Genomic DNA, 7,190 nt, shown 5'->3' on the forward strand with positions numbered 1-7,190 from the left:
GAGAGAGAGACGACGAGAGCGATAGAGAGAGTCAGACAGAGAGCAAAAGAAATGAAAAAAGCGGCCCACACACGATAGAAGGCCTCCCCAGAATTGTGTGTGTGTTCCACTCTGTGCGATGTGGACAGGCTGCGGCTTCCTATGTTTGCACACAGCACCGCCGAGAGCTCCGGCCCGGTGCCGATGGCCTCAGCGCACTCCAAAACACCAAACTGGATCTGTCACACTGTGAGTCTAGAGAGTCAACAACAACTTAACAATAGGAAAACACCACTCCAATGGGTCATATCATCCGTCTGTGCGCCGCAGCCATTTTTCACGGAGGGAAAATAAGGAGGAGGAGGAGAGAGAGAGAAAGAGAAAGGGCGAGGTAGCCAGAGGGAGGAGCAGAAATGGGAACATGCTGGACATATGGATGTGTTTAAGGACCACCAGGGAAGGGAAACTTGTGCATTTTCGCATAAAGCCCGATAAACTCCAAATATGTAATTACACGGGGTTTAGGGCTTGTCTGTTGCCGATTCATTCAGGAATTTCTGGTTACGTCTCTCTGAGAGTTCGGGTGTAACGGGGCTCTTTATCGTTCTCAAGTGGCGGATCTGCTCAGCTTTAGTGCAGCCAGGCCTTCCACTCGCACTTAGCCCTGGACCTGCTCAGTGTGAGAGTGCCATTGTGCCCCCACCTATTTAACAAGGCGGTGTGTGAAAGAGGAAAGCAGTCAAAAGAAATACCTCCTACTACATAAAAAAGCCAAAGGAGAGGGACCCTCGTAAACTACCTGCGGCACGTTTAAAGATTTCATCACGTAGCAATATTTATAGTTCTTCGATTCCTTGTCAGTGTTTGTAGCCAATTTGTTGTGCTCCAATAAATAGACTAGCTTATTTATCAGCGCACCACATGGCAGTCATTTATTGCGCCTAACAAGAGGCAGATGTGTTTTGTATATGTTTTCACATGCAGGTTTGACGCTCTGACAGATAGCTGCGATGTACAACCTCTGTCCCGACTGCAGGAACGGCTGTAAACATTGGCTCTGATTCAACCGGGCAAAACACAAACATGACTCTTTGGCCATCCTTGAGCCTTATTTGTCTTCCCATGACAAAGGTCTTTGAATCATACACGGGGCGCGTCGTTTCGACTGCGACCGAGACACGCGAGCGCCCGGGGAGCGTGCACCTTTTCGTCGGCTGCCTGTGAGGCCTGTGCGTGTGAAATCCACTCCCGAGCGTAAACACAACGTGTGCCTACACTAACTGAGCGAGCATTCAAAAGTGTCTATTTCTTTGTACTGTCTTGCGTTGCGTGTGCGTGTATAATGTGTGTGCGTGTCTGAGCGTTGCCAATTACCCCAGCTATAAATACAAGATCCCCATCCGTCACTGAGTTTCTGGGTGGCTGCAGCGCCGCCATAATTGGTTTCAGATGGTCACCCAGATCTTTCTCTCTCGGCTGCAGCACCATCACACTGGCTGTGTGTGAGAGAAAGCCACAGGGGAGAGCGAGGTGGAGAGTGGAAAAAAAAAAAGAAGAGTGACAGGAGTGAATAAATACAGAGGGAGCACAGGAATAAACAAGCAGACACTAAATGTTTCTTTTGTTCTGAAGTTCTCGTCATCCTGCGTGTGGCGAGCCGGGGAGGGGAAGGAGAATTTAGCTCGTTAACGCAATAAGGGCTCGTGGCTTTTATTTTGGCGTGAGACTGCAGGGATGCAATATTTGGATTAGAAGCAATAAAACATGGTTATATTTGTTATGAGTTATGAATGCTCATGCAAATACAAAAAGTCAAATATTTGCTGCTTCATGAGCAGTGTTGGTCAAGTTACTTGAAAAAAGTAATCAGTAACTAATTACCGATTACTTCCCCAAAAAAGTAATCCCGTTACTTTACTGATTACTTATTTTCAAAAGTAATTAATTACTTAGTTACTTATTAAAAACACGATTTACAACCTGAATAGGTGATAAAGTGATAGATCTTTCAACCCAATTCTACTTTTTCTGCATAATCATCATACAAAATGTAATCAAATGGAAAAGTCTCTTTTTAAAACTTGTTTTATTAGTTTTAATCTTTTAACTTTATGCATCAAACAAAAATTTAATTATCTGCAACATTCTCTGACTGGAAGAAATTTGTTTAACATTTAAACCTATTTTCTGCACATTCCAGCACATAAAATAATTTTTTTTGGTGTTTACACTCAGTCTTTCAAATAGATGCAAGTAAAACACAGCAGAAAATAAATAAAGTCAAAGACTAGCGGTCCTGTTGCTCTATTTTCACCTGTAAAGCAGGAGTGGGGTAGGCGGAGGTTTACCCTGGTGCAGGTGTGCCGCGGTCAGTGGAAGAATCCGCGAGTTTCTCTGTAAGTTTCCCATTACGTCGTAGCTACTCGGTGCTTGCTCGGAAGTTTAGGGGTTTTTCGCTGTAAAAAGAAGTTTTCTTCCCACGCACAACGGACACTAATGTTTTTGTCACTTTTTATGGAATCAAACTCAAAGTAAGGTCAGTACTTCCACGCTTTAAACGCTGCACGCTCATACTCTCTCTGCACTCGATATATGATCCACTGTTGATCTGCACACAGCTGTTGTCACGAACGTCGCACTCGCTTACGTCACTGTCATGAGACATTCTCGCAAAAAAAAAAATCACGGTTTTAGTAACGCAGTAACGCAGCGTTCCTACGGGAAAGTAACGGTAATCTAATTACCGTTTTTGCAATAGTAATCCCTTACTTTACTCGTTACCTGAAAAAAGTAATCGGATTACAGTAACGCGTTACTGCCCAGCTCTGTTCATGACAGCACTACAGAAACACAAAAATATCATCATTAGTTACATTATTGTAAATTATTGCATCACCAGTAAGAACTTTTTAGTTCCAAAAATGTCTGTTTAGAATGTATGATGATATTTCTGTGACGTGTGATCTTACCCAAGGAATTAGTTAAACTAGGCTTAACTGTGAGTTCCCAATCTGGTCCCCGAGGACACATAATCAATGGACTTATTAACAATAAATTAGTAGACTAGACCTATTGATTTCCAAAGGAGAGGACGTTGTGACTTGGTGACAGCTGGTAAGAGGTTGAGGCTGAAAAGGCTGGATCAAAAAGAATTACAGGCATAAATTGGTCCACTAAATCCAAAGCTTCATCGGCAGAAATTAAGACACGATGATGTCATCGATGGCGTGTCAGAACAATTCATTTTACAGATGGTCCCGTTTTTCTTGTCTTTGTCCCTCCTGCTACGTTAGTATATAATGTCAGTTCAAATGTCCACTTAACAGGACATGTAAACTTAATCTTATGCCTCTGAGACCATTAAGTGAAGGATTTTTAGTGTAATAGGTATTAGCTTACTAAACACTTACCCATGTAAAATACATAGATTACTCATTCGACCTTTAACAAACTCATCTTCTATAAGCTGCGAAGCTTCTGTGAAAAAGAATGTGAGAGAATTTCCTTATTACGAAACCGATTTTCACACAAACACTTTCACACTACTCCCACAGTCCTCTTCTCACTGCACTGCATCTGTGTTGGCCGAAGCTACCTGTTCTCATCACCGCCGTGGGAAAGCAGTTCGAGAGGCATTTTTTTCACCCTCTTTGGTCCGTGCTAATGTGGAGGCGGCTCACCAATTATTACAGACGTTTCTAGTCAGTGAAGCCAAGAGCCTGCGGACACGCAGGAATCCTCCACCGCTATAAATCCATTAAATCCCTCTCATTAGAGCGCGGGCCTCATCGCTGCGAGCCGGGACGCGTAGCGGCAGGCGCGTGCTGTTTCTCACACCGGGTGTCAGCCTGCCCTCGTGTGCTCCCTTCACACCGCAGTCATTACTGGCTTGCTGGGGCTCTAATTGCCTCACTTTGTTCACAACAACACGACATCAGCACAACAACGCACGCGACGCTTATTTTAACTGAAACGTGCATTGTAAAGTTAAGTCGAAGTTAATGCATGTGCAAAGGCCTGCAGTGAGAAAGCCAGAGTAAAATGCAAGCGTCATCATTTAAACATATTAAAGAATAAACATGAGCAATACGAGTAAATGATCAGTAGCCGACAGCTGGCCAGCATTTCACTGTTCTAGTTAGTATAATTACATTATCATGTTTCCAGTCACCTTTCTCACTCACTATGTATTAACAGACCTCTCTGCATTGAATCATATCTGTTATCAATCTCTGTCTCTCTTCCACAGCATGTCTTTATCCTGTCTTCCTTCTCTCACCCCAACCAATCACAGCAGATGGCCCCGCCCCTCCCTGAGCCTGGTTCTGCCGGAGGTTTCTTCCTGTTAAAAGGGAGTTTTTCCTTCCCACTGTCGCCAAAGTGCTTGCTCATAGGGGGTCATATGATTGTTGGGTTTTTCTCTGTATCTATGAAGCGCCTTGAGGCGACTTTTGTTGTGATTTGGCGCTATATAAATAAAATTGAATTGAATTGAAATTGAATTGAATTGAAAATGTTGCGTTAGCATATCTTAAGTTTTCCATATAAAAGTGAAGTCCTATTTTTCCTGTAATCCACAGAGGTATATAAAGGAATCAAATGGAAATACTACTGAATAAAGCAGGTTTGCATGTTTAATTTTAGCTCCACAAAGAAGCTGGCGAGCATTCATTACTTCAGCATACGCTTGAAAAGAGGCAAACAAACATTCTTGAAAGCTCAGTCTAGCAGCGGGCTAACATTTATGGTTATTATCACTGATTTGATAAAATGCCCAGCTTTGGGCTACAAAATACATTCTAAAGACTTAAAAAGAAAGTTTTTTTGTTTTTCTTTACGAGGAGCAATAGCAAAGTGAAGTCCAATTCAGTGAAAGGCCAATTTATAACATTATTCTATTTCCCATAATATAGTATGACACACTCTTAGATTTTATTGTTCGACTGGAAAGTGAGTGAAACAGGAAGCTAAAATAACAAACCCCACTTTTGCCAGGGCGAATTTATTGCAATCCAAAACATCCAACCGGATCAGAGCTCCATTTTTGAAAAGGAAAGTGCACAAGTTGTTTCTATAACACAGCGGAGCCTCAAACTTGATTTATACACGGCTCTATAAATCACTGTGGCATTTTCAACGGTGTCAGCTGAATCCTGTTTTTCACGGTATTCTCTAGCCCGTCTGTCTACGAGTGATACATCTGTGTCAGAGGGGATTAAGACATCAGAGCCTTTCGAGTTCAGTTTATGATCGAATATTAGAATTTCTGCATTTTAACGAATGGACGAGACCGTCGAAAAGAGTAGGCGAGAGAGAGTTTGTGTGGAGGAGGAGAGCTCTGCCGTACAGAGCGAGAAGGATACTACTGGAGGATGAAGAGGAGGCAAGGAAAGCGAAAGGAGGAAGACTGGGAGGTGAAGGAGAGGGCAGTAGGCACTCATCAGGAGGAGAGCTGAGAGGAGCGGAGGCCACGGCGTGGAGAGCAGGCCCTTGTGTAAATGGAGATGTACTAAACCTTTGCTAACCTGCGTTGCCCAAGATAAAATATTTATATATGCTATTGTGAGACGGAGCGCCGGGATGAGCAGAGCCTTAATTTGTTTTCCTCCAGGGTAAATTAATTCCCTCCCCATCATCAACAGAGTGAACCTGCAGTGATTACTGCCTGGTCTGTCTCTAGCTGCTCCTGGAACAAGCACTTGAGAGATTTTAACGGTCAAAGTCCAACTTGCAATTATACTTCATCTGCTCCATACATTTCCATAGATTAAAGGTGAAGCAGATGTGCTTCAGGTGGATGAATACTGCTTCCTCGCTGCCTTTTCCGCTCTCCTTTATCTTTGCATTTGTTTCCTCTCCAATCAGCGTGTTATTTCTTAACATTCGTTCTTAGGTGTTGATTATGAAAACAGTTTAAAACAGCATACTCAGCAATGATTTGAAAAGTGCACACAGTCAACTCTTTATGCTTTAGATGTTGGCTACAATATAGTTCCAAGTGGGTATTTATGAGGACGTCGCTATAAGCAGCGTATACGTACGCACTGTACAGCGCGACTTCTCGACACTGATGGATGTAAAAGCAGCATGCAAAGAGTAGAGGCGAGGGGAAATCTGTGTATGCTAACCATATGTAAAGCACACAGTCAAAGGACAGAGTGCGAACAACACTGGGAGCCCAGCACAGATTGTCGCTGATTGTCATACTATTACAGGCAAATAGCAACACTTGGTCGGCCGTCGACAGGGCATAATCATGTGTGACTAACAGCGACGGAGAGAGCGCTACAAAGGAAAGGCGAGATGGTGGAGGTACAGGCTCTTTGTCTCCCCTGCCATCTTCCTCATCTCTGAGTAGCCTGGAGGACGCACAGAACGGGAGATGATAAAAAGATGGAAGGCACTCAAAGTTCAAGGCAGACATGCCCTTTCATCTATTTCAAGACAATCATGTTGGGTTCTACATGTGCATTACTGCAAACTACCAATCTTCGCTGCCAACAGAAGTAGCCAAAAGCAGCAAGAAGTGAAGAGGTGGTGGCACAACTAACTCCTGCATAATACTTTTCTCTTGCTACTTTGATGGGTCTGGCTGTGGAATAAAAGTTCAAATATATGTAAGACAACACACTATTGTTCTTCGTCTCCTTTATAACGCAACAGCAAATGCATTCTGACAGAGACATCAAGCCCACAGAATAGCAATTCCATTTGCAGCAACTAAAGCATGGTTGACATTTTTCATGGTTGTGATTAGGCATTCAAATGAGTTTAAGGGTGAGTATGAGACGGGACATGTTTACTTTATTAACTGAAACCAAAGAGCTTTTGTTGCATAAATCATAGCCAGAAGTCAGCGCGCATAAACGAAAAAAAATAGAAAGCTCGGGAGGAAATTAAAAACACACATACATTGAGTCGCTTAAATTCAAATATCTCTGGCTGAGCAGTTACTTTACATGCAAAATGGATTTGTAATAATAAAGTAATTAAGAGCTTGGCCAATATGTCAGCCCCACACTCAAAGTAATTTATGTATTTTGACTTGAGCATTTGTAGAAATGTATGTACGTGTACATGGAGATTGGAGATGATGTTCCAAGCTCCAGGCCTACAGCAGCAAATTTCATACAGTCTGCGTATTTTAGACATGCGTATCATATGAATTCCCCCCAGCTGCATTTATGACTCTGCCATAGTCCTTGTGTATA

The sequence above is a fragment of the Neolamprologus multifasciatus genome, chromosome 23, assembly GCF_963576455.1.
Source record: "Neolamprologus multifasciatus chromosome 23, fNeoMul1.2, whole genome shotgun sequence".
Lineage (NCBI taxonomy): Eukaryota > Metazoa > Chordata > Actinopteri > Cichliformes > Cichlidae > Neolamprologus > Neolamprologus multifasciatus.